The 23147-nt window shown below is 42.2% G+C and overlaps 1 long non-coding RNA gene across 1 annotated transcript; it reads right to left on the minus strand.

Annotated features, from left to right (window-relative positions):
• Positions 1 to 279: 279 nt before the first annotated feature.
• Positions 280 to 22610, minus strand: LOC120753547 (uncharacterized). Its single transcript, XR_005701143.2, has 3 exons — positions 22466 to 22610; positions 6414 to 6493; positions 280 to 5238 (listed from the first exon to the last, which is right to left on the minus strand). It is a non-coding gene; the product is annotated as an uncharacterized LOC120753547 (long non-coding RNA).
• Between the last annotated feature and the right edge of the window lie 537 nt (positions 22611 to 23147).

Consider the following 23147-nt stretch of genomic DNA (forward strand, 5'->3'; position numbering starts at 1 on the left):
TGTTCATGTCTCTGCTGAAGAAATACAAAGGAGAACTATAGCATCCCTGGGGATTCTTTATGTATTGGGGCCTTTGAATATTTACTGTCACTGAAATGCAAAATGCTGGTGGTGAAAAATGAGATGCTTTAAATTCAGTGTTTTAAACCAGTACAAAATGGGTACTCTGGGGTTGTGCTGGTCAAGTTGCTTTCTACAAAGCTTTCCAAAAGCTTCCACCAGTGGCCACTCCATGCACCTGTTGCAGATGGCAGCACTGTTATATGTGTTCTCAGTTTGCATTGCCTTCTGTTTTCTTACAGAAGCTGTAGCTGAACAAGAGGCAACAAGTTTTTTGCCTTGTTCCAGCTACCATAGGACTCATCCAACAGGATGGGATCACTTCTTTGACAAAAAGACCCGAGGCCCTGGCTTAACAACAGACTGAAATTTTTGGGGTCTTAGTGCCATCTCATGCTGGGAAGTCCCACAAGTTCCCTGTGTCCAGCCTGCTCAGTTGGTTGAAAAATAAGCAACAAAATCCCCGTAAAGGCAAACCAAGTAAATCTCCTGTCTTCTGCTGACTCCGCAAGCTGAACAGGCTGTGCACACTGGAGGTGCCAGGGAATAGCACCAGAAAGAGCAGGACTGCTGTGATTACAGTGAACTGTGTCACTGCAGATTTCCAGCCTTAACACACCCAGCTCAATGAACCTGACTGGAGAAAACAGCGATCGAGAGTGACCAGATGGGAAACTTTGAGTCTGTGAGGGAAATAGGACTGGAAAAAAACGCTCAGTACAAAGCATGACCAGAAGCTAGATGAGATTCTTAATAAATCCTATCCTGCATGGATAGGATTTATATTTAACATATCCCAAAATCTGCCCCAAGGATAGGGCACCGCATGTGTGTGAGGGGCTCTTGGCAAACATCCTGGTTATCAACTCCAGAGCATCACGTGTGCAACTTGACTGTACACCAACATGCCTGATGTGACAACATACACCTCTGCATGACGTTAGTCAAGTTCCCCCTTGAGGCCACCCAAGGCCTCAAATTTATATCCCAGCCTGACCCAGGCCAGGAATGGACCCACATTTCTATGGCCTTGTAAGTGTTCCAGGCCCTGAACAAATGACTGACAGTAAAGTCCCTTTTCTAGCCCTACCAGAAGGTATTCTCCCATCCCTCCATGACCTTCTCTCCAAAATGGGAAATATTCCCTGAAACCACTTCTGTCACAAAAATCACATGTCTATCAGAAAACTATATTCTGCTTTTTGCTGAGCAGAAATATTCCAAGCAACATGCTCTAGTCTTTCCAACTAATAGACCTTATCCTGTCTTTGCATTGATTTCATACCACTGATTACTGAAAGTTTCCCATTGCCAGTATTTCCTTCTTCTGGATGATCAGTAAACAGAACCCAAACAAAATTACCCTTGAATTTTCATATTTTCCTCTCCACTGTTTATCCTGTGCATCAAACACATCTTTGATTACATTCTTAAGTAGGACAATAATATTATTGCCTATTATTAAAATCTGATGACATACACAGTGGAAAAAATAAGTGACAATTGCACAGTGTAGCTATTAAAGCATTGTGATAATCTTATCTGTGATGAATTCTAAATAGAGAAAACAATTTCTGAAGGTGGAAAACATCTCTGCCCACAGGTTGCTATTAAGAGTGCTGTGGCTTGTATCAAGATACCTTTGTAAAGGAGGTAGACTACTGCACTGAACTGATCCTCACCCATAGCTTTTTTAAAAAATTGTGCTCCATCTGGAGCAATAAATGCCTCTTGCCTCAAACATTAAACCTTCTTTAATCCTACAGACTAAACAACAGGTGGTAGATTATTTTTCAGAATTAGCAGCCAACTGCTAGAGCAATTCTCAGCCCAATTACTTTGGTTTGTGGCTTGAATTTTGTGGCTTACCGGTAGAAACTAACTTCAATGGACCTGTGTCCACATTTCCCCAGCCCCTCCAAAGAGAAGACAACTTCACAGCCCTCATACTAAAGGGAAATACACTTTTCAGCATTAAAATCCAAAACGTAGTAAGATTTCTATTGCAAAAATATAAGAAAGGTTTTTCAAAGGCATTCTGAGTTTTCCTATAATTTTCTCCCACTGGGAATAAGGAAAAAAAGAAAAAAAAAAATCAAACAAACAAAAAACAAACACTAAAAACCGCCCAAAACAAAACCCCAACCCATTTTACTAAAACGGAACATATTTAGATGAGCATTCAATAGAGATAGATAGGAGATCATTTTACCTGCATAAGAGAAAATATAAAATACAAAAAGTACTCCCCATGTCAAATTGATATTAATACTAAAACTGAAAAAACATAAAAGCACACTCTAAATACACAGTTTTAGCTCAAGTCAATAATACTTGAATTTGTTCCAAATATGATCAGAAATCAAAGTAAAAAATCTCCAAAGTAAGACATGCTTTTAAAATTCATTTCCGGCTAGAGGACAAACTTTTCAGTCAGCACATGTTGGCCTGAAAATGCCTTAAATCTGACCTTTTTGGGGTTTTTTTACATTTTGCAGCTGACTTCCTGCAAACATGCACAAACTTTGTGATACCATAAGCCAGCATTTTCTGATTAAAAACATTTGGGACAATCCTGACAAGCTCTAATGCTAAGCACTCCTGAAAAATTCCTCTACTGAGCGATTTAAACCATTACCCCTCATTTGTATTGGTGTATCCTTTTTGGAGCAGGTTTCCACGGGAATGGCCATTAGGAGTGCTGCCATGGGAAAAGGCAAACAGCAGGCTGTCATTAGGCACTCGGGAGTCCAGAGAGCAGCAAAGCCGCCGGCATCTTCACAGCAGAGAATGCTGATATCTCCATGGACAGAACTACTGACAGAAGACCAACACCCTGTCTTGCAGACTAGTTGCCCACATGGCTGATTAAGGGGCAAGTAATTGATTGACAGTGGCTCATCTGAGAGTAAAGTGAAAATAAATGGAAAATAAGAGGATGAGCCAAGATTATTTAAAGCCAGAGATTTTCAGACTATGGTACATCTCCATGAAAGCCTCCCTTCAATTTCAGTTAAATCCACCATTACCCTACCACTGAAAATACAGAGAATCACCTGCCTTTTAAAGCTCACTGCCATACTGGCAGATTTCTCTCAAGTATATTTAGGTACAAAAATAATTAAGGCATTACTATATGTTGGGTGTGTTAACTGAAAAATCAAGGACTATACCCTTCACTTTAATTAGCAACTGTTCAGTATTTACTTAAGAGCTTATCGTGATAGAACTTGCTTAGCTTGCTGCCAAAGATATTTCAGATGCATACTTTCCGTGTTGGTTTGAAATAAGGGGAGGATGGGGTGCATTTCACAAAGATACATACATTAATGCAGCGTGCATAATTTCTGATGTGATTCTAGAGAAGAGCAAGAATGGAGGTGCCACAAATATTTTTGCTCTGCTGAAGCACATGGTAAACTCCAAGCTTTATCACAGCTGTTTGCCAAAGCCATTAAGCCTCTCCTTTCTGTCCAGACTAATGCTCTGAAGTGCCTGCAATAACAGGCCCGTTTCCAGATCTGGTTCCAGCTCAGACACACTCAACAACCTACTGCTGCTCTGCCCTCCTGGCTTGCTTTGCTGGCAGTCCCCAGAGCACTCCTCTCTCTGTGCCCCTGCCATACGTGCCCTGTTCCTGCTTTCTCACACAGGTTGCTCAGCTCCTTGCCACACTTCCCTACCTGTTTAAAGAGCTTACTGAGCAGCTGGGTCACCCATATGCTAGTTTTTCAAGCATCTCTATGCTTTCCACCTTGTGCCCCTGTACGCAGGGATCTATTTTATTCATGACAAAGGCTTTCCAGACCATTGATCTAAAGTTTTCACTCTACATGCAGCTTCAGGGATTCCTGCTCTTTCCATTTCATTGAATTTCTCCTGTTACCTCAGTTTGTTTCAGTCTTTCTTTTCACAGCATTTCGGGTCCCTATTGCCACTTGTCCATAACTACTGCTCAGGGTTAGAGTCATAATGACCCTGAATGCTTTTAATACTTATTTTAGCAAATCAGCTCAATATTTATCAGAGCTCTGTTTGTTCCTTTGACTACATGATGACCTTGTTTCTCCTCTTTTTTTTGCTCCACAGACCCATCTGAAATGGTTTCAACCAAGATGCAGAAGATTAGGCCTATTCCCTACAGCAGGAAGCAAACTTTGCAAGAAGGGAGATGGAGTGATTTATTCCCCATATCTATTTTCGTCAAGGCCTTGCCACTGAGACTGTCAATGAGATGCCAATTAGTTACTGCATTTTTCAGAGCTCAACATCAGTAATGTCAACAACGAGACAGAGTGTAAATCTCCATTTTGATAGATCAGAAAAGGTATGTAGGGTTGACCTTGGCTGGATGTCAGGTGCCCTCCAGGGCTGCTCTTATCACATCCCTCCTCAGCAAGAAAGGGAAGAGAAAAATAAAATGAAAGCTCCTGGGTCAAGATAAGGACAGGGAGAGATCACTCACCAATTAACAGCATGGGTAAAACAAACTCAGCTTGGGGGCAAAAAAAATGACATTGATTACCAATTCAGATCAGAATAGGATAATGAGAAATAAGAACAAATCTAAAAACAGCTTCCCTCCACACCTCCCCTTCTCAGTCCTAACTTTACTGTAAATTTTCTCTACCTCTTCCCTGCTCAGCAGTGCTGGGGCACAGGGAATGGCGATTGTGGTCAGTTTATGACATGTTGCCTCCCCTGCTCCTTTCTCCTTTGGGGTAAGACCCCTCACACTGCTCTCCCTGCTCCAGCATGGGAGCCATCCCACAGGATCTGACACGAGTCCTCCTCACAGGCAGCAGTTCTTTATCAACTCCTCCACTGTGGGTCCCTTCCCAGAGGTGCAGCTCTGCTCTGGCACCTGGAGCACCTCCTGCTCCCCTCCCCTTGACCCGGTGTCTGCAGAGCTGTTGGTTTCATATTCTTGGTCCCCTTGGTTGCAGGTGCTGTTGTGCAGCGGTTAGTTTTGTTCCCCCTTCCTAAACACGTTATCCCAGAGGATATCCCAGAGGTGCGACCACTGTGGCTGGTGGGCTTGGCCTTGGCCAGTTGGCAGGTCCATCCTGGAGCCAGCTCTGTCCGACATGGGGAAGCTTCAGCAGATTCTCACAGGAGCCACCCACTAACAAAACCTTGCCAGGCAAGCCCGGTACCACAGGGCCTGGGAATGCTTACCTGAAAGGTCAGGAAGAAGCACAGGCACACAACAACACTTAAAGCTCCAGAGTCATAGCCTTTCCTTTCTGTAACAAATTCTCCTGTAGCACCTTCCCTTAGATGCTGTGTGTCATTTAAAAAACAGTACTGCTAAACCCCAAAAGTTTTTTACCACCCATTTCTTCAGAAGCCTGTGCTTTGTCTGTGATATTTCTGGGCAATAGAAGCAAACATTTAATTTTAATTTTAACCTTAGCTGTAGCAAGAGACTACAATGTGCTAAAAATTGAATACAGAAACAAAAACCCACAAGCACAATATTCAATTAAATTAAATGCCACTTCATTTGTTTTCTTTGAGTCTTGACAGCTCAATACTCAATTTGGGGGAACTGTTCTTTGGTAAACATTTTGAGGAGGTAAACAATCTACTGGCTTTTTCCTTTTTGAAACATTGTTTTCTTATAGCCAGCATTTGCAAGAATGCAATTATCAACTTCTAAAGCGTACCCCCTCCACACATCATATTGCCTTTTTTTTTAGAGAGGATAAGATGGTCCTTGCTTAAAATGAAACCATCATAAGAGGAATTTTTGTATCTCCAGGGGACACAAAAATGACAGAGCCCAAGAGTGCAGAAGTCAAATATGAAGCAGAAAAAGGCATGGAACATTCAGTACACAAAATATCACCAGGACCTTCTCCTCATCTCATAACTGATTATAAAGAAACAGGACACTCCTGGAGTACACATGTATAGCAAGCAGGCAATACAGCCCTGTCTGAAGGGAGAACAGTAGACTGTCAGGGGCAGGAAAACCCATGCAATACTCAACATGAGCTACGCTGGCCACTCATACGATGGCATGGATTTTTTAGGCAGCACGAGACACAACATCAAGCATCTGACAGATTTAGGCGCACTCATTCCCAAAGGGCTGCTGAAAATCTGTCACGTAGCCCACATATATCCACGTCAAAATTTGAAGGTGAAATTCTAATCAGCTTATTTAGGGCTCAAATACCAGAAAGATATTTGGATGTTTCCAATGCCCTCGCAGGAAATATTCTATTGTGCTACTAACTGTTACCACCACATGCACACCTTCAGGTGAGGGCTTGTATTGCCATTATGTATCTTTATTACCTGCTAGGAAAGAAGCTATTGGACTTATAATTATCCATTACTGGTACCTGGATACATTTCCTGAGGGAAGCTTTCCACTAATTCATACTCTTGTCATGCTTGCTGCATCACATCTAATGTCGTTTTTCTAGATTAGATAAATAAAATATTTATATTTGGTGACCTTGAAAAGAAATGTGGACCACTAGCTCAGGATGAATTTCCTGGAATTCAATAAATATTAATAGAATACAACAAGCACTAGAGCAGAAAAAGAACGACTGATACACCCTTAATGAGTGTGGTGGCATTTATTATTTAAATGACCATTAGAAACACTCTTAGCCTTTTGAGGAATTCAAGCAGAAGTAGTAGACAGATGCTCCTGAATGCAGGAGATTAATCATTCTCTCTGTGCAATACAGGACCAATTAATTTGGTTTTTTGTGTTGTGCTTTTCCTTTTTTTCCTCCTCACCAGTAAAGAAAAACAAATTAAAATCTGCATCTTTCTACGTGTCTAACTTCCGTAGTCAGAAGTATTTCTGCAGCTTCTGGGTAGGAGAAAACACTTCCCACACAAACTCCTGTGGCCTGGCTACAACCAGTTGGGTTAATCATCACAAGCAAACTGTGTTTCAGAGTCAAGAGGACAGGCATGCTGTCATAAACATTTTGACATGCTTGTGCCAGAAATAGCACCTATGGTTGGGAATGGAAACTGCAGGGGTTTAGGAGATCTCACAAGCCACGAAGAGACCGATAGGAAGGACTGGCCTTAAGAGTGAAGTTTTACTTTGCTGCGATCTGGGTAACCTAAGCTACCATTGCCTGATTAAAATCGATAGATCTTGGTCATAGACACTAACCAAGACCATGGCAGACCATTGTAAAAGTTGAGATGAGAAAGAGTGGAGATATGTACATACTTCCCGTGGGGTCTACAGTGACTGGTCCCAGTATACGTGAAAGAAACATCACAAACCCAGGGTGGGCCAGTCCCATTTTCTGGCCAACTGTCCTTGCCCTACCCTAGGGCCATACCAGCACCAAAGGGTCGGGTAAATTGCTTACAGGAACTGTGCATCACCTTCAAGACTCAGATCTTGAAGAACTATCATGCAGCCACAGGCCGAAGGAAAACGTGTCAAGTTAACTTTGGCATGAATAGACCCTAGAATCAGACAAAGGCTTAAGTTCCACACTGTGCTCCAAGCCCCTCACCAGCCTCATTGCCCTCCTCTGGACACACTCAAGCATCTTAATGTCCTTCCTAAACTGAGGGGCCCAGAACTGGACACAGCACTCCAGGTGTGGCCTGACCAGTGCAGAGTACAGGGGAAGAATGACCTCCCGGCTCCTGCTGGCCACACCATTCCTGATACAGGCCAGGATGCCACTGGCCCTCTTGGCCACCAGGGCACACTGCTGGCTCATGTTCAGCTGCTGGCACCAGCACCCCCAGGTTCCTTTCCTCCTGGGCACTGTCCAGCCACACCGACCCCAGCCTGTAACGCTGCAGGGGGTTATTGTGGCCAAAGTGCAGGACTCGCCACTTGGACTTATCAAACTTCGTCTTGTTAGACTCTTCCCATCCATCCAAGCATTCCAGGTCTCTTTGCAGAGCTCTCCTACCTTCCAACAGATCGACACACGCTCCCAGCTCAGTGTTGTCCGCAAATTTACTACTCAAAGATTCAATATCCTCATCCACATCATCAATAAAAATATTGACCAAAACTGGCCCCAGTACAGATCCCTGAGGGACACCACTAGTGACTGGCCGCCAGCTGGATGCAGCACCGCTCACCACAACTTCTGGGCCCAGCCATGCAGCCAGTTCTGAGAATGTGAAAGCAAGGCATAATTAACTGCTATTTTCCAAGCCTAATTTTTTCATAGGATTGCATCACCTCAATATTTTCATGCCTCACAAAAGGAAATCTTGCCAAATTTATACCCACATCCTCATATTATTAAGAGAAAAAAAAAACCAAAAAAACTGCTTCAAACAGAAGGGTAGTTTAGAAATGTCTACATGAACTGGAAGGAGGAAAATTAAGCATTCTCCTAACTATGAAGTTGTTTTGACAATTTCTACACAAGTATGAAGTATTTCCAGCCAATCATGTCTTTCAGGAATATCATTTGTCTATAACGCAAACTTACAACAAAAACAATGATAATACCCATATATCTTTGGAAGAGCCAAGGACCTCTTCCTGTTGTATTGAAGTGCAGCAAGTAAGACAACAAATACCTCTGCATTCCATTGAGTTTACACTCCAGGTCTGTAGCAGGCTAGTGTTTTTACTAGCTAAAAGACATTCAAACCCCCTATGGTTCTTGGTCAAAGTTCAGACACAGCTAGGTGATTAGAGGCAGAAGCTCTCCCAAATGATGCACGCACAATGTCCATTCAACACTGGCAATCAGTGGCCCTCAATAACTCTGTGATCAAGTCTGACCTTCATTGTTACAGATTCAGGAACATATGATTCCGTTTCTCTATCAACAAGCTCAACCGGGTGAATGTGTACCTGCATCTGAGAATTTTCTCTCTAGTATCTGTTACAAATAAGCGGAGGTCAGGACCAATTTCCACCGAACATTTGAACAATCAGTTTTACTCAGAATGCATTGCTCTTGTTACTAAAAAGTGATTTTCGCCATGACACTGGAACCCGTGAGTGACGACCATAATGTCCACAGAGTCTGCATAGTGTGTATTCTGTTACCTGCCGCTGGACAGATGGAGAACACCACAGTTCTGTCCCTAAAGCAATCAGCTAAGATGTGCAAGAAATAAAATCCCTCACAGTTCCTCTTTCAAGTAATGATTTCTGTAGTGCTCACATACACCAGAGTATGAGTCCTTAATAAAGGGAAAAACTTCAAAAAACCTAAATAACAAAGTGTACTTTTCACACTTCCCACCCCTCACTGTATGGTAGACTTCAGAAAAAAAACCAAAAAGCAACAACGTTTAGAACATGATTACAAGAATTATAATAATTTAAGTGTTATTTTAAATGGTCTTGGTATTCTGTAAATATCACAGTTTCATATGGATTTTTAATTTTCTAATCCTTTCTGTATTACAGAAGAAACGAAACCCTGTGACTTTCCACTGGATAAGGCACTAAACTGCAACCAAGCATGTGATACTGCAGAGCAGGCAATTTAAAGCCTTTCTTTAAAAAAAAATTGTCCTTGATTGAAACATCTGTGATTTGGTTTCTGCAGGTGATATTAGAACCAGTTTCCTGATGAACATAGCTTCTGGCTCAATTATTTATTTTGAAGAGGCTGCACGTCTGAACAGGGTTTCAAAAGGGATTGGGTAAAACAGGCATTTAACCTTTTGACTTACTCTTAAAAGATCATTTTTATCTAAAATGAATTGAACTGCAATTGAAAAAGAAAAAAAACAACACTGAAGTTTGGATTACATTTCTTTCTTAAAGAGGTCATATATACTGTGGAAAAAAAAGCCCTTTTTAAAATGGGAACAGAATATATGCACCCTGCCTCTTGTCTCAATAACTAATTAAGCATGTGTTTAAGTGCTTTGTTTAAAGACATGTCTGATTAGTAAAGGCAGAAGTGTCTTATTGAATTCAAGATTGTAATGCTAAGTATACACTTCAATGCTTTGAAGAATCGCTTTTGATTTGATGGGGAAGAGTTTCAGAGGGAAAAGAAATGGAGGGTCTCCCTGAGTTCTTAAATTGAACTGGATATGTGATTTCTGATTTACTGGGAAAGACTTCATCCGCAGCACTTAATTCCTTTCAAAGGAGCCCTGTAATTACCTCTTAGATCTTGCCAGTGTAAACACGACGGAACCCAGGAAGCTGCTTTGCAAACGAGGGTTAATGCAGCATGCGATACGCCAGATAGGACCGGACAGCATTAAACAAAGGTTAATCCTCAGCAGCAAGAGATACTAAATGGATTCTCTCATTGAACACCCGAACAGCAGAAGGGGGAGAGAAGAAAAAAGTGTTGCCTCTCAGATACTTAATTATCTGCAATGTATATGCAAATATCCAGAATTTGATGAGGTCTTTACTTTTCACCTTTAAGCACCACATTAGTAATTCATGAAGCCACTACTAACGTTGTTGAGTGCAAGCAGCAGTGAAAATTAAGCACTAATGACTTCAGAGGTAGGGTGCCCATAAAATGAGTAGATACCTCTGAGGTCATCTGTTCTATCTGAACATAAGTGATGGAAAAATGTACATTAGCTCAGCATTTTTCATCAGCTGCAGGTTTCTGAAAATCATCGCTAATGCCAAGAGTAGTTATATAGACAGCAGGGGAGTTGCTACAAACAAAAGTTCACACCACCATTACTAAAAAGATCACCACACATTTCCTGGCCTTAAACACCACCAACTTACAAGACAGGAGTTCAAAAAGGGAGAAAAGCAAAATAACACACCAGCAAGTCCCTGTGCCAGAAAGGAAACCCAACAAGTTAAAAATCTGTGACCACTTTGTCTCCTTTTCTGAGGACATGAAGATTCGAGCAAGTTGCAGATGTATGCTTACGTAAGTCACTGGGATTTCAGGGCCACTTGTAAAGTTCTGGTTACCCAAAGAGTTAATCTGTTACAAACCACACTGCAGCAAGCCTGTCAGCAACGACTTTGATAAATTGCTGCAAGAAATCCACTAGACTTTCAAACTATTCAGGAGAGTATATACAGGAATACAGCTATTATGGTAAGCCTGGTCCTGAGAATGAGCAATACAGTTTATGCAATATTAAATAGCAAGTACTGAATTTACAACATAAAATTACAAGGTTATTTAGACATAAATGATACATTAGTAAATTAAGATACCTGCTCTTGGCCTAACAGTGATCAGGTCTCCTACAAAGATGTTTCCCCACAACTCATTTTGCATCTTACTGTGCTTTCAGTGTTTCACCCCAAAAAGAACAGTGATTTTTTTTTTTTTTAATAACTTCAAGAAAAAGAACAAATCAATGGACCCAGTGTTTCCATGCTCTTGAATTATTTAAGTACTGACATGATTCCAATATTCATCCATGTCAGAAAATGTGCTGCTCTGGAAGACCACAGCCCCACAGAGCTGCAGTAATTTACACGCCTGGAGAATCTGCTCTAGACCATGAATAGAGAGGGGAAATTTGATTTTTAATGTCATACCTCCATGGCAACCTGGGCTTGTATATTAGTGAGGTTTCTGTCTGCTTTGAATTTTGACAAAAATCACAAAGGCTAGTGAAACATGTCTATTTAGGATCAATAAACTTGAGTGTTAGCATGGATGGGTGGTAAAGGCCCACACACTGATGTGCTTTAAAAATAATGAAATCAGTTCTTTAAAAATAAAAGGGACAACAGGGGTAAAAATTATATTTTCCAGAGTTATAGTACAGCCTTTTAAGTAGGTTCACAATATAAAAGAGATTAAATGGAAAAAAATCTAAATACAAATGCTGCACAATCAGTCAAGCAGCATATATTTTATTACAGGAAAAAGAAACAGGTAGTTGAACCCTTTGCACCACACTGAGATTAATCATTCATTATGGATCTGTCAGAAAATGAGAAGGATAGGATAAAAGACTGCTGCCATTAGTGGCACTCCCTGAATTTAACAAGGTAAAATTCCTGTTCAGCTAGAACAATGAAATTATTGAAGTCTGAGAAGCACAGGACTGAGAAAGCATCAATGATTTATAACTGACTGAGGACTCCGCCTCGGCACGTCTATGAATTCCACTACGGATTCACCTCCTCAGACAGGAGAGGCAGCAGGAACATGTCCCTCCTGTCTCTCCACAGACCAGGCAGGACACTAAAGGTACATGTCAGCCTCAGGCAGGGACATGAAGCCTTTTTATGCATGGTACCCTTTTAAACACAGTACCACAGCAAGTCTACTGGGCTTTTAACGGAACTAGTCCCTGCTTTGCTGGGGCTACCTCAGACCTGTTCTTTGCAAGACTTAGTCCAGTGCTCCCCACTGCTGCAGTGCCTGGATCTATTTACTACTGGGTCCAGGTTTCTGTTCCTCCCAGAAATCACACAAAATCTGAAGATGTGTCCTGGAAGAAGATAATGCTGTCTATCACCTAGTCCATGGCTTCACTTGAGCCCCACAGGGCCCCTACAACAACAGTTATGATTGTGGACACTAGAATACGTTCAAGAAATTATTTAAGACAAGCATGGTCAAACCAGCATCTTAGGGCCAGGATTAGCTGGACTTGCAGACTAGGAGACAAAGTTCCTGTTTGAGTTGTGAACTTGAGTGCTGCAAGGCCAGCACTTACACCTGAACCTGTGGAACAACATTATTGTGGGAAAAATGGAATCAAGACACAATCTGACATATACAGTGATACACCTGGGATAGAAATGCTAGAAAACAACATTTAGATAAAAATTCTGATGAGGCTGTAAATCCTCAGACCCTAATGTGTAAAATCCAGGCCTTAGTTACAGGCTCTTAGGTAGATGGTATGATAATTGCTAACCCCAGCATTTAATTTTCTGAGGCAGGTGGCTCTGCCTAGCTGTCAGCCTCGTGTTGTCTCTCCCATCCAGTCTTACTCAGCAAGCACAGGAAGAATCCTGCTCAGTGGTCTAGCTGTGTGTATAGTGCCCTTCTCCTACCTTTGCAGGATTTGTGACTATCTAAAGTAGAAACACTGCTTTTCAGCATGAGAATGCTACTTACTACTGTGAGTATTATGCACAAGAAAAAAATCGTTTATATTAACATATGTAAAACTGAAAGAAAAACACTCTGAGAAAAGCATTCAGGCTGCTGGGGGACAACTCCTGAGAAAATGGTTATACAGCAGTTGGTGAATGACTTTTTCCAGAGAGGCAGTCACTGAATTATCAATATCCAGCAAATGACTGTCTCAATTACAGTAAATCCTAAAGGCAATACAGCCTCTTCTATTGAAGAGCCACTGCACTGCTATTTGCAGAATCAAATAACTTACTTCATGTCAAGCCTTTGATTTCTGCATGCTTGTTTTGGACTTTGAAGGTTGAATTATGCATTAAAACCTGAGCCCTACAAAGGTTCTACCTTGGAAAGTGAAAAGAGTTTTAGCTATGGTGGTAAAGGGGAAATAATGTAAAAATTGGTATGGAAAACCCTGCCAAGAACTTGCAGTTCTAAGCTGATCTCGGGAACCCAGCAAGGCTGTGATTCAGCTTCCGTTTTACTCCAGAAGAATAAAGCAGTGTTAACTGGGAGAAACAAAACCAGCCAAACACTCCACACCCAACCCAAGAAATGAAACACATCTTCACTATGGCCTTACTTGTCTACAAAGCTTCATTTCATTTGCCTCAACCTTCACAATTAATCTTATAAAATTCATAGCATTGTGTTATTGTAATTTACCTGTTGTGTCCTATTAAAACTAATTTTAAATCTAGAGATCTCAAAGCTGTGCCTGGCTCCTCATGCTCATTTTAAGGACACATGGTCAAGCTTAGCAATGTCAGCAGAAGCCTTCATAGTCCCCCCTTTAGTTTACAGGTTTGCGGGGATTTTTTGGTTGGCCCTCCAATTTTCTATGGTATGAGGTTGCCTAATAAATACAACCTCCAAAATGCAGCTCTTACTCTGAGCTGAACACAGCTTCCTGAGACACAGCCTACTTTTTGTGAAGTGAATCTGAAGAACTCACATTCAGATAGCATCCTATTAACTCGTGACTCAAAACAGGTCTGTAAAAGGAAACTAGGGACAGACTGGAATACAGAGATCTCAGGAGATAAAAAGAGCAAAGGGATCTGGCTCTTCATAGAGAAGCACGAAATGAGATGCCACCTGTCAGAACAAAATCAAAGTTTTATTTATTCATCAAACCTCCATGTATAAAATGGGGTTTATTGACATTCAAGGAATGCAACACATTTTCCCTGAGGACTACCTTGTGTAGACACCTGCCATTTTTAAATAATATGTGACTTGCATTTCAGTATTCAAATATGTGGACAGTCAGTATTTTCTTGGGGTGCAGCACAACCCAGAATTCACCAGTATTCTCAGGCTTCCACCGGCAAAGTGGGCTTTGGCATTAGGAAGGGATTAGCAAGTGGACGTATCTCCCTCCTATTTCTGCTTTGGCTAGAATATCCTTTGGAATCTTGTCACATTTTAAAAATGGAAAACTGGGGGCGGGGGGGGGGGGAAATCAACAGTTCATATCTTAATATAGATATGCAGATGATGATCATCTTACCCAATGCTAAATGGCTAAAAGTCAGGCATTTAGGCTAAGCTGGTTATTTTAAAGAAATCAAGACTCTCTCACAGATAACTCACTCATACCAGAGGGAGCTAAAACCACTACTTAGACACTTGTCCTACAGATGGGCAAATTAATCCTTCCCAGGATTCCTGCTTTGCACAGCCTTGTCTTTCCTTTTCTGCCATGGTAGAAACCACAAGCAGTAGAAACTGCTGTCTTCAATTTACAATCAGTGCATCACAGCTCCTAAACCAAAACCTGGCTGAGTTTCAAGAGAAGAAGCTTCCCCCACTCTGCTTTACAGAAGGAGATGCTGGCTGCTTTCAAGAGTAGAATTATGAAGAATTTTTAATGCTGATAGTGTGCCACAGTCACTGTGACTATTTTGAAAGACATAGACATGAAGGCTGCACAGGTCATAACTCCGTAACTACTAACCAAAAGCATCCTAAAGAGGCCATTTTATAGTGTTTGTCACCAAAGTGGGAGACAGAACCCATGATAGTCTATTGCATCAGCATCCTGCAGGTCTGAGCACAGCAGCAAACCCCAGTTATAATGAGTGACCACAAGAAGCATCTTTGCAACTTGTCTTTTGTGCCTAATCCTTTTCCATGGCATTAGAGTGAAAGCTGTTAAAAATATACTCAGAGTTGGTAACAGAAGGCTTATGAATGAGTCTGAATGAACCCCTCAGACCTAAACCACAAAACTGATAGTAAAATCAAATTATTTTGTGCTTGGACCAACAATCTCTCTAACACCCTGGGTTTCCTAGCTGTCCCAGCAATTAGGTTACATCCAGCACTGAAGACTTATTGGGAGCTAGTAGTTCTTTCCCCTCCAAAATCCAAGTTACCCTTCAGCATGACTTCAGTAGACAACAGCAACACATGGATGGCTCCACAGTGGTCCAGCTGTCCTGCACAAAGGCAGTAAGACTTGTTCTAATAGAAAATCTACAACACAGAACTCCCTGTTAAAAGAGCTGGCAGATGGCAATTCAGAGGAGGAATTCCTGGAGAAAGAGAAACAATGAGAAGTAAATCACAAAAAGGTTGGCACAAAAGCTCAATTCATGACCTTTATAAAGCCCTCAGTACACACAAAGCCTTGCTATACTTTTTGGCTCAGGCTGAACAGGATTTCTGTACAGCTTTCAACACTGCAGGTGCAGACGAGTAAACAGCCAGCCAGGAGCAACAGCAGCACTCATGGAATAACCAGAGACTAGTTAAGGCCTCTGGCTAATCCTTCAGTTTAAACCTCATTTGATGTTTGTGCTCCCGGTACATAGGGCTGGAATTCAAACACTGGGTGTTTCCCAAAGGTGGAAGACAGAGAGATTGTGTGCTCGCCCAATTCCTCCCTGCTAGCTGCAGCAGCTGACAAGCTTGGATTGCTGCCTGCCACCTTTGTGCCACAGAGCCGGGCACTGGTGCCACCAGCCAGGAGATGCTTTCAAAGGCCAGCTCAGCATTGTCCCTGAGTGCATCTCCTTTCCTTTCAAGCACCCTTGGTCCTCATTCCCTGCAGAAGTATTTTCTAAGGGACAGATGGGTTCACCCTAGCTCCCTTACGCTCACCATTAAATGGGCATGAGGGAAACCTTTCTCCCCTCCGTCCTTCAGATGGAAAATACATAGCCAGAACAACCTCTAGTCCTGGTTTGACTGAGTGCAGGAGAACTAAAGTTCCACAACAAAGCTCAAGGCACATAGGAAGGATCTTAAAACCAAACCAGCTGGGAATTATATTAATTTGCCCTTAGAATGGCCATATAGTTTTCACAGACCTGAAAAACAAACCCAATATTTTTTTCCATCCAAGCAGTACAGCTCCAATTACTCAAATACCTCGTGAGAGATCCAAAATACCAATTAAATTTGGAAATGTTCCCCCAGGGCTTTAAAGACTTGGGAAGCCAAGGCTCAAGCACACAGACTCCAGTGCCTCTTGGCTGCCTCTCCAGGTATTTGAGGCAGCAAGGATGTGCTCTGGGAGCACTGATCCCAAAGGCCAGCCAGCTGGCCTTGGTAACAAGCGGGTGCTTGTGCAAGCAATGCCAACACAACAAGAAGAGGATGCCAGACATCTGCCTTTGTAGTACAGCACAGGGAACATGGTTGTAACCTAAAGTCATCTTTCCAGTCTGTGGGGAGATTCACGCAACTGTTACACACCAGCAGAGTGTTTTTCCCCCTGTAGCATCTGCTCTTTGATCTCAAAACATACCAAGCTTCACACAACCAATGCTTTGGCTAGAGGTCATTTGTAAACAGAATAAAACCAGGACTCCCCACAGGCTGAGTTACCTTGAATGCAGAATAACAGGTGTCACTGAGCTGTTGCCTTTGTAAACACATGACTAGCCCCAGGACAGGAGCCCTGCAGCCCTCATTATGCCATAAACAAGGGGCTGTTCATCCATCTTCCCTTGCTTTAACCAGCAGGTCTGTTATCAACACCACCGACAGCAGCATCACCTCTTCCATATAGGCATCTCATCTTGCAGTCACCATGTGCTGCTTTCTTTGGGCAAAATTTTAAGAGATTTTTCTGAAGTATAGGCATAAAAAACTTATTTGAGCCATGCCATGAAACACAACTCCGTATTAATTGCCACTTTTCTACACCTCTCACCATGCACACACATGCTAAGACAACCTTGGTCATTCACTCCAAAAGGAGAATTCAGGAGTGGCAGCTAACTGGTGTTGGCTTAATTGTTTTTTGTGGTGTTGTTTGTTTTTGTTTGTTTTTTTTTTTTTTTTTGCTGGGGGGTTTTTTTTTTTTTTATGGGTATATTGATTTGGTTGTTTTTTTGATTGTGTTTGTTTTTTTGTTTTTTTTTTTTAAATCTGGATTCCTGGGGAACACTCTTCAGAAAATACCTCATTCCAATTCAGCAAGGAGGCATCAGCAACCTAAAAGAAAAATGTGTTCCTCCATCCAGTTGAGAATTCAATGTTAAGAGGACAATTTGTCAAAGACTGAAACTCTAGAACTGAAAGACTTAGTCAGAAATATCCCAGCAAAACCTCACAGGAAACATAGCCAGCCTAAAAGGCCTCTGTGCGTCACCAAAATTCAGAGCATTCTGGCTGGACTACATCTCCCACAAACACCATGGAGGACATTAAGAAATTTTGTCATGTCATCTGAATAAAATCTGGCCCCTAAAGCATTGCTAACGTCCTCCTAGTAGCAGAGCTGCATCGAGTCATCCTCTGTGCTGTACTTTAAAGCTGGACCCCTATTTTCATATATTGGAAAAAAAACACAGAAACCTAAAAATGAAAGGAAGCTCTTGGACACAATATTTTTTTAATCCAAAACAAAGTTCATGCAGGTTACTGCTTCTCCTCTACCTATTGCAGCAAATAGCAGATGAGATATGATGTATCCTTTATAGGCAGCTTTATGAAACCTTCAAGGGCTGCGTACAGCAAAGTCTGCCGCTGAGATTGTGATCAAAAATCCTCACAGAGGACAAATGTCAGAGCGAGAAGAGAGCTAGGAAACGTTAATAGCATGCCTTTAATCGCATGCCGGCTCTTCATCACAAGGCAAATGGTTTGCTGGAGCTACAGTTGTACTACAGTAGCAGTTTGCTGCAATGAATGTGGCAGCATCGTTAACGCTGAGCTACTATTATGTTCTTAAGTGTGCATGACTTACTTTTAACAGAACAGTTCAGTTCACGTTTGTTACACAGACAATAGCGGCACTTTGGAAGAGGATTTAAAATTTTCAAATCTCCAGAGACGTGTTCAATGTGACGGTAATTCACAGGCTGCTCAAAGCTCACTTTCATCAGAAAATAGTCTCTCCCTCTAATGCAGCCAACGCATCCTCCACCCCACTTTTGGGGTTTTTTTAGCAGTTGCTCCATTCATAAACTGGTAGTGGAAGTAACAGCAAAGAGTTTACAGCCACTCCTAAAAATATACAGAGGAAGTCTAAAACCTTCTCGAAGTCAATCCATTTCAGCTGCAAACATACCTAGAGAGCAGGAATTTCACTGGGCAGAGAACAAGAAAATGGCATTATCTGTTGAAGTGCAACAGCCCACGGTTCACTCGAGGCAGACAGAGGGAGCTGTTGCTATTCAAACGAGAGATGCTCCCAGGCAGACGCACATGATTATACACAATCAAGCAGTTTGAAAGATGACTGACACTGAAGACCTCATTTACTAAGGGCAAAGCGAAAATGCATCTGTAATTCCCCCCCATTTCCTTCTATAGTTTTCATCTCCTCTTGCAAAAAAGCACCACCAACAACGCAGAACTGTTGTGCAACATTAAAAATGAGTTTTTCAAGCCTGCCTCAATTACAGCCCATTTCTGAAGCCAAGCAGATTTGAAAGCATTTATCCCCCCATGTGCCTTATCCCAGTCCAAGGGAAGCACTTATCATGGAGTGATACAGGGAATGGCAGACTAAAAGGACCAGGGGCACTTCCCATGCTGCCTCAGAACACCATGGACCCAGGTTCAAATTGACTGCAGCAGGCTTGCAATACGACCCTAGCCAAGTCACAGCTCTGGGCACCCCAACCTGCAACAGCCTCTTGCGTCCCAGCACTGCTGGTAGCAGCTCTAGATGGGATCCAGCTCCAGTTCTCCAGGCTCAGGCAACTTTCTCGGTGACCTGTCTAAAGGCTGGTACCTAAACTGCTGAGAAACTAAGTTTCAAAGTCTAGGAGCAAGAAACCATGAGGATGTGCTCTGGATCAGACTGAAGTCCAGTTAGCAGCTGCCTTCTACCTGGCAATTGTTTCAAGCAAGGGTCATACAAATATTTACCCTTCTACAGCCTTTCACTCCTGTCATCACTTCTGTCCTCGTGGGAAAGGGATTCACCGCAGAATGGAGGAGAAAACCAGCACCTCAGAGATGCAGCCAGCTAAGTCCTATCAAAGTCCCTCAAGCCCCAAATTGCTCAGTGTTCAGCCAGCAATAGGCTGGGTGGCACAACTCCATTTTCTTTGCACTTCTTGGCTTTTGCTTTCTAGCAGCTTCATTCAATGCATTAACAGATTTCCCCATGAAGTACAGCAATGTCCTTGGCCCCCAAAACCGTGACAACACTAGCAACAATTAGTTTAAACAGGGTATCTGAAAAGCTTTTATTAGCAGGCTCTGTAGCAAATAGACTGCAATCCTCTTAAAGCAGGGAACTCAAGCCTGAACAGGAAATTTTAGAAACGCAGAGAACATGCCAAAGTATTATCTGCTATATCGCTTTTGCTCATGTTGGCAAGAGTGTTGTGCTGTATGAAGTGAGCTTTAGTTCAATATTTACAACAAAAATAAAAAAGGCCTTGCAAAAATTAATGGGTGAAACACCCAATAAAACAAAAAAAGCACAAGAAACCAGCCTGACATTCTGATCCCTTGCCAACACCACATCCTTGCTAGACTGCACACTGCCACAAACAGCAAAGCAACAGAGGACAATAAGAGGGCAGAGATGATTTCTGAGGTTTAGACAACATCCTTTGGAAGATTACCAGGGAGATTATTTATTCCTTTTTGCCGTGTCTCAAGATCTGTCTTTAACAGATGGAATCCTCATAATTAGACAGAGAATTCTGCTGCATGCTCCTATGGAATTTAGCGACTGGTACAGGCTTGCTTCTTGCTGAAGTCCTTCAGGTGGGATTCCCCAGAGTATCAGTCTACCTTGCCTCATTACAGCCAGTGGCTTAAGACCTCCTGACCTCTGCAAGAACAGAGGGCAGCAACATCCTTGCTGCTCCTTCTCCTACCTTTGAATTTGTATCCCTGCTGCCACAGACAGTCTAACTGATGTCAGTCAAATTTAAACCCCATCTCAGGCAAGTACGTGGAAAAGACATATATAAATATTCTTCTGAGCAAAACCTGAAGGCAGCCACTGCACAGAGGGGGTTCAATTTCAGAATAGAGTCCAAAACTTTACTTTCTACCCTGTTTAATACTTTGATTTATATCCTCATTAGCCTGGGGAATAGCTCCTATTAAAACTATTAAAGATAATTTTTGCAATAATATCAAAGGATATGAGTAGGCGTAATGATGGTACTAATGATAAAAATTAATAACATTCATTATTTTTAATCATATGTACAGTTGAAATGCATAATCAGGAAAATAAACAAGACATTTTATGTGAACCTAAAATGAAGGGGATGTGAACACACTACAAATTACCCTCCGTTGTCCACTCAAAGTTTAATATTGCACTTTTGCAGACAAGAAAGTATTCTGCAGGCAGGCCATACAGCCAGGAACCAGTGAGCAGCATTACATAAAGCAAATGCCTGTTCACATCTTCCAAACCTGCACCATTGATGCCTCCCTCACTCCTGGATAATGTGGGTGTATATATGAGACACACCTGTATTGAGATGTTATTAATGCTAAACAGCATCGGTAACAACATTTCTTCCTTTAGTCTCTACAGCTGTTCCTTTACCATCTCACTGTCCATGTCTGCTCAGATCTCTGGCATGACACTGTTTCTCACTCACAGGAAGGACAGTGCAGCCAGTGTCTCTACAGGCTTTGGCATAAGCACACCCTGGGATCAAGCTCAGCTGTCAGCACAAGCAACCCATGAAATTTCACACAGCAGTTCTCAGCAATGCAAGCAGAAAATTCATCTCACTTAAAGCAAGAGCTCTCCTGCCAGACTTCCACATACAGCAGCTGATTCTTCCAACCATGTTCCTTTCCAGTTATGAAACAGCTTCAAAATCCTAACCTGTTTTGGATTTCAAGACTGAAAAGACTAATGCCCAGCAAATAAGACAATGTACTTCTCACCCCTGTTTCAAAACTCTGAAAACACAGCTCATGCTAAGCATTACCTTCATAAATACATACTCAAATGCACCTTTTGGTCCCAAAGATAGAACGGTCTCTTCTTGGAAGGGGAACTTTTATTCAGGTGTTAAGAACAGAGTGGCAGGTGGGAAGTCAAAGAAGAAATTTATCTCTTAAACAATGAAGTTATTTTCAACAACAGAACAGCAATTTTAGCATTCATTACAGGTCACCTTAAATGCGTTGCAAGAGCTTTTACTCCATATTAAGTCCTCTAGTGAAAGTTATGACAGCCATTTGTAAAATGAGGAATTTTCTCTTCAGAACCAAACCTAAGCTTTGCTGCTGTCAAAAGCTCTCTGCTTGTATCATTTAAAACACATGTACTCTTTGAATTTAGTAATAAATAATACAGCTTTTGGTCTGCAGACAGGTCACACCTTTCAAATTTTAACTACCCCAAAGCTTCAGCAGCTGTGATATTCCACAACCTTGGTAAAGGGAGAGAGAAATACAGATCACACAGAACTTCTTTGAGATATGTACTTTTACCTTCTCCTCACATAAGGTTCCACAGAACAGAGAAAAATCAGGCACAGAAGTGAGCACTGCATGCTCATAAAAGCCCTTTTCCCCCGCTGATGAGCTGGAGTACCAAACACTATGATTGCAGTTGCTGGTTGTACTACGCAAACCTTTCCAAACTTGACCAAGGCTACTAAAAATTGCAGCTTCTCTGCAACTAGGTAAGTCTGCTTAGATAAGAAGACTTTCTATGCTAGAAATTGCAGAAATTCCCAAAAGGAGAATTTGCCTCCTGGGCCACTGGAAAGGACATATTAAGGCTAATTTACATTATTAGTTTAACACAGTCAAGGCCAGAGGAACAGTTTCAATAAAGCAAATTGCTCACAGATTGACAAGGCAAAGCCTCGAAGCAACAGTAGACAGGTTATCCCACATCAGTAAAAGCTTTTTATCAGCAAGAAAGTAAAAATCCAGGGTCAAAAAAAACCCTAAACCAAGAAAGTGCCTCTTACCTCCTGCAGTATTTCACTTCTGCGTTCCACCAGGAAGGCGGCCATCCCATCTTCATACACCTCTTGACCCAGCACACAAAGTTATGCAGGACAGTAGTCACAAAGTCAGCCTCAAAGATGAAGCCCAGCTCACCCAGCAGCCAAGCAGGAGAAGCGACAATAGATTATGCCCCTCAGGTGGAGCTTAAATAGCAGTGGGCAGGCCCACCTGAGGGCAATTCGGGTTCTAAGGGCTTGCAAGAGCCCTGCAGGACGGCTGCCCTTTGTTGCCTGAGAGCAGGGGATCTTGAGAAACAGAGTGAAAACAGAGCATGTATGGGCAAAAATCCTTGGCTTTTTGGAGTATCTTCCCACATATTCCTTGAATTATTCGGGGAGACAGAGCCATCGCCCAAGACATCTTTGCTTCCCAAAACACAACAGTCAGTGAGGAGGTCTTCCAAAGTCAAGAGAATTAGTCACTGCCCCCAGTCAGGGAGGAGGGATCAAATCTGAACCCAGACAGCTCCAGGGAAAGGAAGGGTCTGTCCAGCCTAAGTGTGATCAGCTGCAATGCCAGGCTGGGTGAAATTCTGCCAGTTTGGAAGGGCTCTGGCCTTTGGTCACCTCTGGATTCCTCCTTTACCTTTGGCTGGGGCTAGAGGCTTGGCTTCCATGTATGGGACTTGTCTTTTCTCCTGGC

The sequence above is a fragment of the Hirundo rustica genome, chromosome 5 (genome assembly GCF_015227805.2).
Source record: "Hirundo rustica isolate bHirRus1 chromosome 5, bHirRus1.pri.v3, whole genome shotgun sequence".
Classification (NCBI taxonomy): domain Eukaryota; kingdom Metazoa; phylum Chordata; class Aves; order Passeriformes; family Hirundinidae; genus Hirundo; species Hirundo rustica.